This window comes from Lonchura striata, chromosome 4, assembly GCF_050655825.1.
Source record: "Lonchura striata isolate lonStrDom1 chromosome 4, ASM5065582v1, whole genome shotgun sequence".
Lineage (NCBI taxonomy): Eukaryota > Metazoa > Chordata > Aves > Passeriformes > Estrildidae > Lonchura > Lonchura striata.
In genome coordinates this window covers 68047928-68062664 of record NC_140706.1, presented here as the reverse complement: position 1 = coordinate 68062664, position 14737 = coordinate 68047928, and the positions used below count along the sequence as shown (strand labels likewise).

General features: G+C 49.7%; 1 protein-coding gene across 36 annotated transcripts in view; it reads right to left on the bottom strand.

Moving 5' to 3' along the window:
• The window catches only part of PRDM5 (PR/SET domain 5), a 184506-nt gene that overhangs the window by 6803 nt on the left and 162966 nt on the right, over window positions 1–14737 (bottom strand). For 29 of the 36 annotated variants that reach the window (XM_085579368.1, XM_085579373.1, XM_085579377.1 and 26 more), the window contains 3 exons: window positions 14555–14710; window positions 9887–11975; window positions 1005–9128 (listed from right to left, as the gene is read on the bottom strand). The gene's annotated coding sequence lies outside the window, so the exon portion shown is untranslated. The remainder of the gene's footprint in view (window positions 1–1004; window positions 9129–9886; window positions 11976–14554; window positions 14711–14737) is intronic. The other 7 variants (XM_085579353.1, XM_085579359.1, XM_085579344.1 and 4 more) reach the window with 7 other exon arrangements.

Sequence of the window (14737 nt, the reverse complement as noted above, 5' to 3'; positions counted from 1 at the left end):
ACACTCCGTGTCTCGGTGTCACCCTCCCCGTCCCGGTGTCACCCTCCCCGTCCCGGTGTCACCATCCGTGTCCCGGCGCCGCGGGCGGTAGAAGCGGGCCGGGAGCGGGAGCCGGCGACCCCGGCCCCGCGTTCCCGTCCCGCTCCGTCGGGCCCGGGGTCGCCGAACGGGCTGGAAAGGCCCGGCCGGGGCCGCCCCCGCGCCGTGCCCGGGCCCGCGGTGCCCGCACCGGGGTCCCCGAGCCCCGGCCGGGACCCGCCCGGCCCGGAGCAGACCCCGCGGCTCCCGCACCGCCCCCGGCCCCGGCACCTCCCTGCCCGCCCCGGAACGGCCCCGGCGCCTCCAGCACCGGAGCCCGCGGCGGGGCCGGGTCCCGGCCCCCAGCGCCGGCCCCACGAGCCCCGCGGCGCCGCTCCCGGCTCGTCACCCGCCCCATCGGCACCGGGGAGAGGCCCCGCGAGTGTCCCGGCTCCGGGACGAGCCTCGGCCGCAGCTGCGGCTCCGCCGCGGAGCCCCACGAGGGAGCGCCTGAGCGCCGCTCTCAGCCCCGGAGCCGCCCCCGGGAGCCGGGCCCGGCCAGCGCCGGGCCAGCGCTCCGTGCTCCGGGCAATCGCACACGGGGCTTGGGCTCGGTCCCCGGGCCCCAGAATGCAGCACCGGGCTCTGCGCTGGAGGCCTGGGCGAGCCTCCTTCCGCGCTGCCGCAGCGCAGCGCTGAAGTCCCGGGTTCACAGCCCTAGGCCTCCTCACACTCACCACCACCACAAAAACCCCACAGGACTTAAGACTCAAGATTCCGAGACCAGAAAAGTGCCCCATTTATTAGTCTCACTTCGTAGGATCGTGGAATTGACTGTGGACATCCCCACAGATGGTGACAGGGAATGACCTCTCACACATTTCATTCTGTTGTGAGAACTGCTTCAGACTAGCAAAAAAACACGGAGAAGAAGGCAGGAAGCCTCCCCTGAAACGAAGCCATAAACCGCAGCCTATCTGCGATACCTTGCTGTCCCCGGTGTGATGTCCGGCTATCCCCAGCCGGGTTGGTTGTGCCGCCTCCCGCTCACTGAGCGGTGCCGCTCCCGGCCCCGGATCCGCCCGGCCCCGCGGGACCAAAGCGCTGCCGGGTGCCCGGGCCGCGGCGGCAGCCGCCGGTGACGAGCCGGGCGTTCCTCCGCAGCGCTGAGCTCGGGGCGAGGCAGCTCCCGGCTGCCGCTGCCGGGAAGGAGCAGCTCCCGGGGACGAGCTCCCGTGCCGCGGCAGCTGCCCCGCCTCTCTCGGGGCCAGCGGGGCTTTGCCGAGGAACCGGAGCCGCGGCGGTCGGGGCTCGGCAGCAGCAGCGAGCCCCCGGCACGGAGCAGGAGCAGAGGGACGGGCCCGAGCCCGGACTCCCTTCCCGCTCCGGGACTCGGGGACGGGTCCTGCTCTCCTTGCCAGGAGGAGGAGACGGATGGGAGTGCCCGGCTGGAGCCTGGCACTGGCAGCCGACAGGGCCGGTCCTGAGCGGAGAATTTGCTCTGTGTTCCTTGAGCGGGATTAAGGGATGGCCAGAAGCTTTCATATTCATTTATAGACTATCCCACATCAGCCGATACCAAAGTGCATTTTGCAAAACAGCCACAATGTCTGCAGGCTTCAAAGCCAAGACAAACAGCGCTGCTTTCCTTTCCTTCTTTTATGCAATTACATGTGGTAAGATTAATAACACCTGATGCCATTCTCTTTTTAAAACTCCGGCCAGTGCCATGCCACTGACTAGGTTCGAAAAGCAAAAAAAAATGACAGTCATAAATTAAACCAAATGCCCGATCTTTGCAAATTTAGCTTTCCACTACAGAAATCCCTGGATGGATCCACATGCTCCTCTGCTCCTATTACCTTACATTTTGCCTCACTCTAATCTCATTGGGATGCCCTAAATCCAACCTGTTCTGCTCCTCAGACCAAAGCCTGCTGCCATCTCTGCTCATGGCATTTGCATGGCACGCACTGTTATCACACAGATAATGGCAAAACAAATTGCATCTTGTTCTTTCTGCAATAAATAGCACAGCTTTTGGGGAGCTGGAGCTGTGAAACAGGGTAATACAACTCATGAGTAGCTCTCAACATGATGAATACTGACTCAGAGGTTACCTATGGCTCCAAACTCCTGAGTTTTCAGAATTCATGGTCACTAAATTGCTGTTTTGTTTAAGAACATTTATTTTGTCACTTCTGTTTTTTGTGAGCCAACATTATAGCTAGTGAGCATCAAAAACACAGATCTCGTGTTTGATGTGCTTTCTGTGATATTCATTCAATGGAGTCTGACTGCTCTTGTTAAGGGAAAGTCCCAGTATAGCAGGGGATTGAGGGGAAAAACTACCTTTGTCCATGTAAAGATCAGTTGATTATTAAGTATTTTTTCAACTTGTAGAGCTTCCTCCATCCATAAATGACTAGTAACCCTCACATGGGATATGATATTCTGCACAATCCCAGCAGGGTCACTCTTAGGAATTCGAGAAGCTGGAAAAGCCCCAGAGTTTCCCCAGTGTCCACACTGACCCTGACCAGTTGTTCCAGCCTTGCTGTGGCTCAGCTGTGCCAAGTTCTGATTATCCAGCAGCACTGGGAAGTACTTTCAGGCCTGAACACTTCCCTCAATCCAAAGGAAAACCAGCTGAGAGCCTGCCCCGAGCCTTGTGAAGTCAGTGGAAGGCTCTGGTTGTGCCTGCTTGGGATCAGGAGCCCACTCCTGCCTGGCTGTGGAGCTCCAGCTGATTCCTGTGGCACTGAGGAACTGCTCCTCTGGCAGTCCAGGCGTGGCTCCCAAAACTCCACCGGACCTGTATCATTCCCCCTTCATTCTACATCCAGTGTTGATGAGTGGGCCGTGTTCAGAGCAAGGCAGACTGTAAAGTGAGGGATGTTCAGCCTGGCTGCTGGGCATGTCAGGCAGATTACCTCCTCTAAGGAATTACCTACATCCCAACCCTTACAGTGAGCAGGAATAATGACCTGGAGGATCTGAGGATAGAAATACCGTTTGGACACCGTTTCACCAAGTGCAGGCACTGTAACAATCCCATCTCAGGAGAACAAACAGCTCTGATTTAAGGGAAGATTTCTGGTGTGACAGGAAGAGCTGCCTGAATCCCGGCATCCCTGGCCACCCTCTCATCACCCACTGCGGCCCCTCCAGAGCGAGGGCTGTGGACGCTTCACCGGCCCCATCAGCTCATCTAACCTGAGGTGCTGCTCCTGACAGCTCAAACACTGCTCTGCTTTGGCCCAAGTCCTTTCAGATATTCCAGGATGAGGACAGAGAAGCCCAGGGGTAAACAAAGGAAGGCAAAGTAGTAATTTCATTACTAAAAGGCAAATTAAAGAGTTTTTTTTATCTTCATGGTTTAGGTTGTCTTTTGCTTGCTTGGACTTTTGCTTTCTGCCTTTTGCCAGCCTTGGCATGTTCACCTTTCAGGATTCCCATCCTCTGCCTTGCCCGAGCTGCTTCTGGCTCAGCTCCCTTGGCAGCTGCTGCTTTCACCTGAGCTGTTGCACTTCAGCTCCTGTCCTTTTCCATCGGCCACGGCTCCTAACTGCTCCACCCCGGGAATTCTGCCTGTGAACAAGCAGGGATTCCCCACCCTGCCCAGGGAAGCCTCCACCCTGCACCTATTGCCAGGGCTCAGCAGGGCCACTCCAAACCTTTGGTGTCCCAGAGCTGCCGGATCAGTGGCAGGGCCGAGCTGGGAGCTGGGAGCCTGTCCTAAGGGCCGGGACTGATGCACGCAGTGACTGGAAAATCATCCCTGGATATTGGATCCAGTGGTAAGGAGCAGGTGAGCCAAGGCACCCCGTTCCTGCCCACTGAGATACCTGCAACACTTCAGCCTGTAAGGCTGACACACAGATATCTGCTTGGGGCACAGCAGTAACTTCACACACCTTCAGGAGAAGGCAAACACGATGATCGTGGCTCTCGGTTTTGAGGCTGGGATTGAGACCCATTTTCAGTAATTTTAAACAATTATTTCACCTCATTGCTTCCTTCTTTCTACAGCTGGGGCTCCAATAAGAGGAGAAAGGGGACATTTTACTGGAGCCCCTTTCCTGCCAAACTCTGAGGCTCGGTCAGGTCCTGAGAGAAAGCACAGCCAGGGAAAGCTGCCCCTGCTCTGCTGGGACTGCACCCTGCACTCACAAGGGAGAGGTGTCCTTGTGAAATTCGGTCTCATTATTCTTTTGCCTCATTGTTCCCACTGAATTTATTTTCAGCAGAACTGAGACTGCTGATCCTCACTGAGCAGCAAAGGAGACATTCAGCAATCCCCATAACCTGGCAGAAATTATCGCTGCTGGTGCCTAAGCCCTGGGCTGAGATTCACAGTGGTAACAGCAGTAACAGCCACCCCAATACTCCCCAGGAATAGGAGAATGTCTGTTGTGCATCTCCCAGTTACACCTCAGCACTCACCTGGCTTCTACAGATATTAATTCCCTATAATTCTCACAAGACATCCCCACCAGCTCCATCCTCTGCCTGTTGGGCAATGCTCCCCTCCTTATTTCAAAGGTGGAAGCGAGGAACTTTCCAAATGCTCTTCACTGAGCTCCTCCCACATCATCTCCCACTCCTTTCATTTCCTTACTGGCAAGGAGAAAGATTAAAGGGGGGAAAAAAGTGTGTTATGATCTGGGCAAGGCCAGAAAGTGGCCTGAAGAGGCAGATTTTGGATTAACTCTGGCTATATAAAACCAAAGTCAATTAGGATTTCCTCCAAAAAACAAATTCAGTGAGAAGATATTGAAGTTATTTAAATAGGCTGATTAAGGTCTGCTCTTTGTGCTCCTCAAGGTTTTACCTTTGGCACTTCTGTAAGCAAAACAAAACACAGACTGTGGGCAACAGTGACAGACTGCAGAGAGGAAGTCTTGGAGGAGGAATTCATGTCCCCATCCAAATGAACTGAATTGACTTGGGCAAGGACAGGAATTCCCTTTGGACTGTCAGTGCTGCCCAGTTACTGGCAGGGTGACTTGCACTGCCACCTTTGGCACCTCTGGTGCCCCGTGGGCACAGCTGAGGGGCTGTTGGGCCTCTCTGAGCTCGCTCCTTTGAAGGGAAACTTTGTGGAATTGCTGAGAGGATGCCCTTCCCTATTTTCCATGTGTCTCCTCTCCCGGAGAAGCCCCTGCTGCTCCCACAGGGCCCCTGCCCATTGCTCTGAGCCAGCGAGCAGAGGCCTCGCTCCCCCGGCAGCTCCCGCTCCCCTGCTGGATGTGGCACGGCGGGAATGTCCCGCTCCGTGTCCCTGCAGCTCCAGCACAGCTCTGCTGCCAGGGGAGAGGAGCCCGGTCCCAGGTGGCTCTGACACTGCTGGAATTCCTTGGCATGGGATTGTGTGGGTGTCACCTCAGTACCAGAGGGGCTCTGCAAACCGCAGCCAGCACTTTCAAGAGCCTCTGCATTGAGGCTTTGGCAGCGGCGGGGCTCGGCTCTGACTGGAACTCCTTGGAACAGGGGCTCTTGTACAGGAAGTCATTCCTTTGCTTTAGCCTTATCTATCAAGTGGGCCAATTATGTTTTCCTGTGTATCACTTTTGGACCTCTATAGAGTTAGATTAATTTTTTTGTACAGGATGATGTGTCACATCACTCCTCAGCTGGTCTCAACTTTGAACAGACTCAAGTGCACAGCACTGCCAAGACGCAAGGCAATAATTTCTTTGGAGGCAGCCCAAAGCCCATTTAGTATTTCACCATTGGACCCAGTGATCATAAGGGTTTTTTTCCAACCTAAATGAGCCTATGATTCCACATTCCCAAACTCTGAGAAACCCAATATTAACTTTACATTGCCAAACACTCCAGCTAAACCTGCAGTGCCACTGTGGACGTACATGGAATAAACTGAGTTGGTTCAGGGTTTTTTCCAATAATTTTAAAATTCCTTTGTCTATTTTTCAGCTCCAGAAACACAGATTAGAACAACACAAAGTACCTCTTTTGGAGCTCTTTTGACAGCGAGGTCCTGCAAATCTTGTTCTGTCTGGAGGGCACCTGTGCAGACTTAGTTATGCAGTCAGGTTACTGACAGAGCAATCCTAAGTGACTGGGAAAACTTGGCATCTGCCTTGATCCCCCAATATTTCTCAGCGGTGACATCGATCACTTTCAGTCTGTCTCAGCAGAGGCTCAGGCTGAGCTTTTGACAGGCTCAGAAGTGCTCATGTGAATCTCCCCAGCCACTTTCCAAGAGCTCCCTCTCAGGCTCAGTTGATAAAGAGCAGATTAACCCATCACACATTCTCCTTTGTCAGATGTCGCTGGCAAGGAGCAGCTCTGACCTTTAAGGCAGGAATGTGTCAGGTGCTGTCAAAATGAATCAGAAACTCAAAACAGAAGAGACGCAGCGTTTCCAAGACCAGAGAGAGAGTTCACTCCTCATGCCCTCCAGAAGACCCCGTTCTCTAGAAACAGCAGTGGCAAACACCAAGAAATCCCTGCTTCACTCAAATATCTTTGAACTTGACTGTGCTTGCAAGGAGAGGTGACAATAAAACAATGAGTGGTGCAGACAAAGCTCTGTCCCCTGGCACAGGGACCTGACCTTGTGCAGCACTGGCACCTCAGCCCTGGAAGATTCCAGCCTTGGCATTGAGGATTGCTGTGTGCCTTGGGGAGTTTGTAGGGTGAGTTACAGGAACTGGCATGGAAGAGCTCTGCTTGCTCAGCTACCACCGAGTTCCACACACCCTCAGGTTCCTGTGGACAGAATCTGTTTCTCTGGGAACTGAAAGGGCCCCTTTTAAAACACCCTGACTTCACTGAGCCCTGCTGAACAACAATCCTGCCCAAGTGCTGAATATTCCCATAGGCCCAAGCCACAGCCTGCGGCCACTGCTTCTCCAGCCTTCAACAGCCCCTGGGGAGCAGGGCAGAATTCCTGTTTCTGTCTGGGAAATGCTCTCTCCTGGAAGGGGAAAAGCAGCATTTCCTTGCCCATCACCGACGGCAGCCCTGCCCCTCTGCCCCCAGCACTGACAGGCGCTGCTGTGGCTCGGGGGAGCAGAGGAGAGGACGGAAGGTGCTGCTCCAGTGTGGAGCCACAGCTCCTGCTCTGCCTCCGGCCTGTCCGGAGAAGTGACGGGATCTGAGTTCAGTGCCTGAGGCAGCCCTGCCCGACCTCCCGGGCCTGGAGCTCACCGAGCCAACGGAGGGGAAATCGCTGCAGCGGCTGCCAGGCTGATACCAGCAGGAAGGAAAGAACTGAATGGGACTGAAAAATGACACATTTAACCGGCAGCTGGATGGCAACACCAAATTCTGTCTGGGGCATTTATTACCTGAGTCAAGCTGCTGATCTGAATGGAGGGAGGGGTTTCCAAACCACAGACAGCACAGAAAGGATCCCTCCCACCAGCAGCCTGTTCAATGCCCCTGTAAGGAGTTTGCACAAAAAATCCATTACAGAACAAGCCTGGAGGCAGTAGGGAACCATCCAGCTTCTATCCAGAAAGTCTCCTCTATTTCCTATGCTGTGGAACATGAGGCAGCATTGTTTTATGTTAAAAGACAAAAAGGAGCAACATAAGGACAGGGGGTTGCAGGAACGCAAGGAAACTCACACTTCTAAAGGCAAACTTGCCCTGTTTTCACTCTCCACGGTAAAAGAGCAAGTCTGTGTTTGCTCCATTCCCCTCAGAAGTGCCAACCCTGGCTCTGCTGAATGGGCTCCAGCCAGTATTGACTCTGCTCTGAGAATAACACGGTTGAACATCAGATGCGTGCCACACACCCCGAAACAAGGAGCACCAATGAAGCTGGAAGAGCAAAGCTGAGCCCAAACGAGGTTCGATTCCCACCATGAAATCACCAGGGTCTGTGAGCTCAGAGGCTCGGAGCTCTCCGTTATCTGACACAAGAGGTCACACAAAGCCCCAGAGCTGAAGGAGCCATGGAGCTACCTCAGTTCCAGGTGGATGCACTGCCAGGCTGTTCATGCCTGGAACATTTTGGTGCCAGAGAGGTGTTTGGGAAGAGCTCCAACACTTCCTGCCATTACCAACACCACAGTGAGAACATCCCTGCTTTTCCTGGAACACACATAATCACTTTCCCAGAGCTCCATGGGAACTCATGTGGATCACTCCCTATGCAAGGCACTCAGGAAGGCTCTGCAGCTCCAGCCTGTCCTCATTGCCATGCCCTGGTTTGCTCCTGGAATTCCCAGCCCATGTCTCTGTGCCACTCCACTGCCATCCCACTGCCAGGGCAGGCTTGGGAGGGTATCCCACCCTGGGATTTTCACTGCCTCTCATATTCCAGGTTTCCTGCTTCTTCCTTTCTCACACTTCTGTGTGCTGACCAGCTCCCCAGTATTTTCAAAAAAAAAAAAAAAAAAAATAAGAAAAGTGCTTCTCCCTGTTGCTAAATGCAGCTTGACACACTCAGTGACCCTGCTGGCCCAGCTCAGTCTCTGCAAACATCCCTCAGGAACGCCGCAGACAAATCCCAGCCAGCAGAGGCAGCTTTGATCCACGGCCAGGATGATGGAGATGAATGAATGGAGCCACACTGGTGATGATGCCAGAGAGTGGTATCAACAGTTCTCAAAAGGAATCAGAAATGAGGTTGAGGAAAATACTGGGTATCTTGTGTTCCTTGTAGTTTTGTGATACAGAGATTATTAGATGTTCATTTACTGTCATGTTGATGAGTGCCTCCAAACTGCACATGGACTTTCCATCACAATTTCCATGGTGCAGCTTTGTTATCTGTTTCACATCTCTCCATCCTAGAATACTCTTCAAACATGAAACTCTTTCTTCCAAACTGGAATGCAGGGAATTGTCAGCCAGTCCCCATCCACGTGGAATGAGTGTAAATGTGCTTGTCAGGGGCCAGTGCTAATCCTGGCACAAGTGCTGTTCCCCATCAGCCTGGTGTCAGCTCAGAGCCTCCTGGCTGTGCTGGGGCTGCTCTGTGTCCCTGTCCCGTGGAGCTGGAGCAGCTTCAGCCCTGTCAGAGCACGCTGATCCCCACGGAGAACGTGTGCCTCTGCACTTGTGTTCAGGCAGCTCTGCAGCTCCTCGCTGGCAGCCTCCGGGATGTTTCAGTAGGATCAACTCCTTTCCCTACAGGGCCATAAAAAGAGAAGGGTTAACAAGGGGCAGTGAAGTGTCAGGGCAGAGGTGATGAGGTGCCTGACACCAGATTCTCGAGGCTCGTTCAGCGCTCTGTGCTCAGCCAAGGTTCCCTGTCCCTGGCTGGAAGCATGTGGAAATCCACTGCTGCCACACCTGAGGCTGTCAGGGATTGTGGCCATTACCCTCAGTCATACTTACCCTCTTCATAGGAACTCATTCTTGGGAAGGACAAGTTCTGCCACCAGTTTTGATTCCAGTCTGTGCTGAGCGAGGGGCTTTGAGGTGTGCAGAAATTACTGCTTTGTTTTCAAGAGAAAAGATCTGTGTTTCCCAATTTGATTTGTAAAAATAATTTTTATATTTTTATTAATATATAAATATAATATATAATAATATATAATATATAATATATAATATATAATATATCTAATATACAATATATAATATATATTATATATTATATAACATATATAATATATAATAATGTTTATATTTTTAATAATTGTAAAAATAATTCTATTTTAGTAATCCTAATTTTAATACAAGGTAAAATTCTAAAAGGCAATACAAAATAGATTCAGATGGAAACAACAAAAAAGATTAACAGTCTGTGAGTGAATCAGCAGCTTGGCCTGGCAATACAGGTGCTGAGGGTGCCAACTTAAGGTAAAAAATGTCCTTGGAAGCACAGTGTCTCTCAGGTAGTGCCCAAGGCATGCTGGGTGTGCAGGGGGTTTCTTACTCACGTGGCTGGAGTTTTGCTCTCCTGGTCAGGACTGGAGTCTCCATCACTGCTCCAAGGCCGGTACGTGAAACCAGACAGGAATTATTTATGACTCCAACACTGAGGCAACAAAAGCATAATGGGGAAGTGTTATTCCTTGTCCTTGAAGCCACTCTAAACACAGCTATGAACACAACAAACCAGGCATTTGTATGATGTTGTTTGAAGCTGTGTAAAAGATAATGCAACAGTTAATTTTCTTGTTAGCTGGGCTTTTTCTCACCATCAGTTGCTACTAAATAAGCCCCTAATATTTTTCAAGGGCATAACTTGCAACAAGACAGCAATAACCGTTACATATTGTTTTCAGTAAGATGCTATTTTCCTTTCTGGCAGGCAGTGATGGGCTTTTAATGGGTAACATTTGTTTCATAAAACTCCCAGATGCTGCCTTGACAATTGCAAGGGAAAAGAAAAGAGAAGAAAACAAACCAAAAGCAAGGGCAGAAAATACAAAGAGAAAATGAAAGATTCAGTTTCCATTGCAATGATCTATTTTGGGTCCCAGGCTGATGTAGAGTTTTGCTGGATCAGACATCTCTGGTGAACCTGTGCTACAGAGTTCCACTGAGATCCTGGCTCTCCCTGGTGCAGCCCCCACAGCCATTCTGAGACATGATGGGAAATGCTGGAAGGGAATTACCATGCAAGTGGAGCCAGTCAAGTAAAACCAAAAATTATAGGGGATAAGCTTTCCAGACTATAAAGAATCCCAACAAATACAGAAAAAAATACAGATGACAAATGAATGGCACCAACCTCATTCCAGGAGATGAAGTGCACTGTGAAGTAGCAGCAGTTTAACATGAGGAATGGGAAAGCCAACATCTGCAAAGAGCCAGGACAGTAGCTATGGCCATTGCTTTTCCACGCCTATTTTTTGAGCCCTCCAGCATATCTGGTGAGTGGCAAAAGACAATTTTTTTTCCCTAAACAGACCCAAACCATGAGACTTTGAAGAGTCTGTCAGCACTGCCTCATAACTGGTGCCAGGGAGCTAAAGGCAGGCGACTGAATGCCTTGGTCTGAGTGGCTAGACAAAATCCAGGGGCTCCACATACTCTGTGTTACAAAGGAAAACAAGAATTGCCACCACACATCTTTGAAGCAATCCTGCTTACCTGCAGAGGTTCTGTTCCCAGGTTCACGGGGAGGCAAGCCACAGGAGATGGATTTGTTTGCATACCCTAGGTCAGGTTCAGCCAGCCCCACTCCCCTCAGCTTTCCACACTTAGTCCAGACTGGAGAGGGAGCATTTCCTCACTTGCCTCTTCTCTGCTCCTGTTTCTTCTTTTATGCAGAAACAAGAATTTCCAGAGAAGAGCTAAAAGGGTCATAACTAGCATGAGTCCACACGTTTGTTTTGGATGGTAAAATCTCTCACTCTGTGTGAGATGTCTGAGTGTTATACAAAGCAAGTTTGTGAATTTTCTCTCATCTAATCCCACTGTCTTTACTCTGAATGACTGTCTATGGAATCCAGTATTTACTCATCACAGCAGGTCCCAGAAATACTGCACCAAGAAATACTATTTCCTAAATTTGGGTACTCTGTAAAAATTCACAAATTCAATTTAATAATGTGATAACAGCACATCATAATTTTAAATTAAAAACTGCATCCTCTCATTACATCTGCAAGTTTTTCATATGGATGTCATCCAGAAACAAGGCAATGCAAGCTGATCTCCACAGAGAGAAAGACGCTGCACCCTGACCTTGGTGCACAGGGATTTTTTTTCACTTGTTACATAAACATTTTACTAGCATGTCATGGTTTGACATGGCAGAAAAAGTAACTGGAGTGGAAAGGGAGCAGTTCCCAACTGACAGAGTAGCCATATTTCCTTGGAACAGCCCATAACTTGGGATAAAAAGAATTGTAAAAGCGAAAAGAGACTTCTTTTTCTTAATGCAGAAATGCCCAGTAATACCCGTGTTCTACCTCATGTAAGTCTGGAGAATTTTTAAGGCATCACGTGCTGAGGATGGGACAGGGGAGCATCAGCCAGAGTCACTGGTGTCCTCGGAGGGCTTGCTGCTGGATCAGCCTGTAAGATTCCCAACAGTTTAATTGCAGGCAGGATTTAGTACTCTGCAGATCCCAGTTACCTGAGCAATACAACACATTTTACAGGAGAAGAACAGGTTCTGTGTAAGGACAATGGATATTCCCACACAGGCACAGTAACTGCACTGCCACAGCCAGGCCATGCTGCCTCCTCAGACACTAATTCCCTGAGGCTTTGCCTAATGCTGTTTTAATTCTTCACGCTGAGGGCCTCCATCACTTACTCACCCCAGGAGATCATTCCACAGTTTAGCAGACATTACTATGGCAGTTTTACCCCTGACATACCTCGAAAATTCTATTTTCCTAATTTAATTCCATTCTCTATGAATCTTTTTTTCCTCCATGGTTATTAAGGAGTTCCTTTCTTATTCCAGATGAAGTCAAGCTATTAGCAACTAGAAATCAGTCTTACAACTTAGTTGGGGAGATGTAACCTTGAGCAAATACAGGTAGGTAATTATGGACTGTACCTAGGGGTCCACTAAAACTTTCTGCCTGATTTCCTGTTCCTACAGGGATGATAATTGGTGTTCCACATGGAAGTATCCCAGCCCCTCTGGCAGCAAGCAAGGCAGCACTGAGAGGCTCCAAAAGCAGCTCTGTGCAGCCCCCCAGGCTGGGAGAGGAGAGGGAAGTGTGTCCCAGGTCTGCAGAACACCAGAGACCAAACAGAGCTGTGAAATTCACTGCCAAAGTGACCACGGTCAGATGAGCTTCTCCCCAGGCTGTGGTGCCTCTCTGCAGAAACAGGGCAATGTGGCTCTTGGAAGTTAAATTCATAAGGAGAGGAAGGAATGGGCTATGTTCTGATTGCACATTGGCTTAAATCAGGAGCTGCTCTAATAATCTGTGGAATGGGATGGGTCTGAGTGCCAGCTGAAGTGAAAGACAGCTCAGGCTGAGGCCATGTGTGTCCCAGGTTTGCTTTTACTTTCTACATTATTTTTCCTTAATATAAATATCAACCACAACAGGTACTAACAGAAGACTCCAGGAGCCTTTCCCAGCTGCTTTGGGCTTCAACCCCCAAAGCTTGCCTCTCATAATTCAGTTTCACCTTCAGGCACTTTAAAGTTAATAGACTCATTTGAGCAAAGGGCTTATTGGAAATCCATGTTGGAAAATAGTGAGCGTAAGTGTGCTGGTGCCAAGCTATAAACACATTTATACAGTGCAGTAAATCAGTGCTGCTGCCTCTCTTTGGAAGGGCCAGGCCAATTAAGCCGAATGCACAGGATATGAGGATGGAACCTGTTCAGCTGTAGGCAGGTAGCAAAGGCTGCAGCCACACCACCCTGCTGGGCCTCATTTTGACATTGCCCTGCCTGGCCAAATTTGATACCATTTGCTTTTGGCTTGTCATTCACTGAGTGCTGAAAAAGAACAGGGATTTGGAAAGGCACTGGCAGCACTGTGTTGGGTGTGCACGAGGACAGGCAAATGGAAGAGGCAGGAAAGGTGATGCCTGTGGACATCTACTGGTACAAGGTCTACAAATGTGCTTGGGCTCTGAAATGCAGTCATGGTGCTGGACTCACTCTCAGAATTTCTGCATAGGTAGAAGTTGTATGATTTAACCAATAATTTCTTACAAACAAGAAAATGTTCTTTGTTATCAGAGCATTTAATTCAACTATTTTAATTACCCCCTGCCTCTTAAGTGTTATCTAAAATGAGGTATAATAATAGGATGGGATGTTACAGAGAGCTGGTTGGCTTCTAGTGCATTTAGTTCCTGGATATTATTTCTATTTTCTGTTTGTGTAAAACCTGACACTGACTATTTAATGTAAAGTTACCATTGCCTGAGTAGGTGCTCAGATCATAGAAGCTGTAGCTGGAAGCTGATAGCTGGCAGAGCTGTCTTGTAAGAACTCTAAAATGCATTAGAATGCATACAAAAAGTAAATTTTTAAATGAGAGAGCAGAGGAAGAAAAGGAGTCATTTGTCACATTTAAAAAAGGAGATTTCAGCTTCGAGAGAGAATTAAAAAGAAGGATTTCAAACATTTTTTAAAAGGCTTTGTTTTCCTTTTAAGACACAAAAAAGTCAAGCACTCTTGCTGCTGCCCCAATCCCTCATGCAAGATGGTCTTGTGCTACTCTGCCAATACCTAAAGCAGGAAAAAGAGATTTCCAAATGAAGTGCCAAAAGCAACTACCAAGGTCACCAGCAGTGCCTGCCCAGGTCCTAACCCATGGCATTAATTATCCATCTGCCTTATCAGCTGCCTGAACTGTGGGTAGGTTTGTTTGGAATGATGTTTAAACTTTGTTCTAGCTGTTCTGTTTGCACCTTCATTACTTGTTTCACTGCTCATTTACTCACTGGAATAAAAATTGTTTGAGACAAGCACTAAAGAAGCGAATATTTGTGAACAGAAACCAAACTCATTCCCTTCAGGAAGTTGGCAACTCACTGCACCATGGTAAAACAGAGGTACTCACCTTTAAATCCTGGCTTTTGAAAGCAAGGAGAAACTCAGATGAGCACAAAGCCCATAATACAAAACCCCAAATCCACAAATATCTCCTGTGAGCAGGCAATGCACTCACCATAGTGGGGAGCAGCCCATAGCCCTGGAGCAGCACTCATGAGCAGCTTGGTACTTGGCAGTCCTTTGCCCAGGAAATGCTGTCACCTGAACAAACCAAGGAGATATCCTGGCATGGGCCACGGAAGCCTCTCTTTCTGACTTGTATCAGCATCATCTGGGGAAAAGGGAACCACAAGGAGGT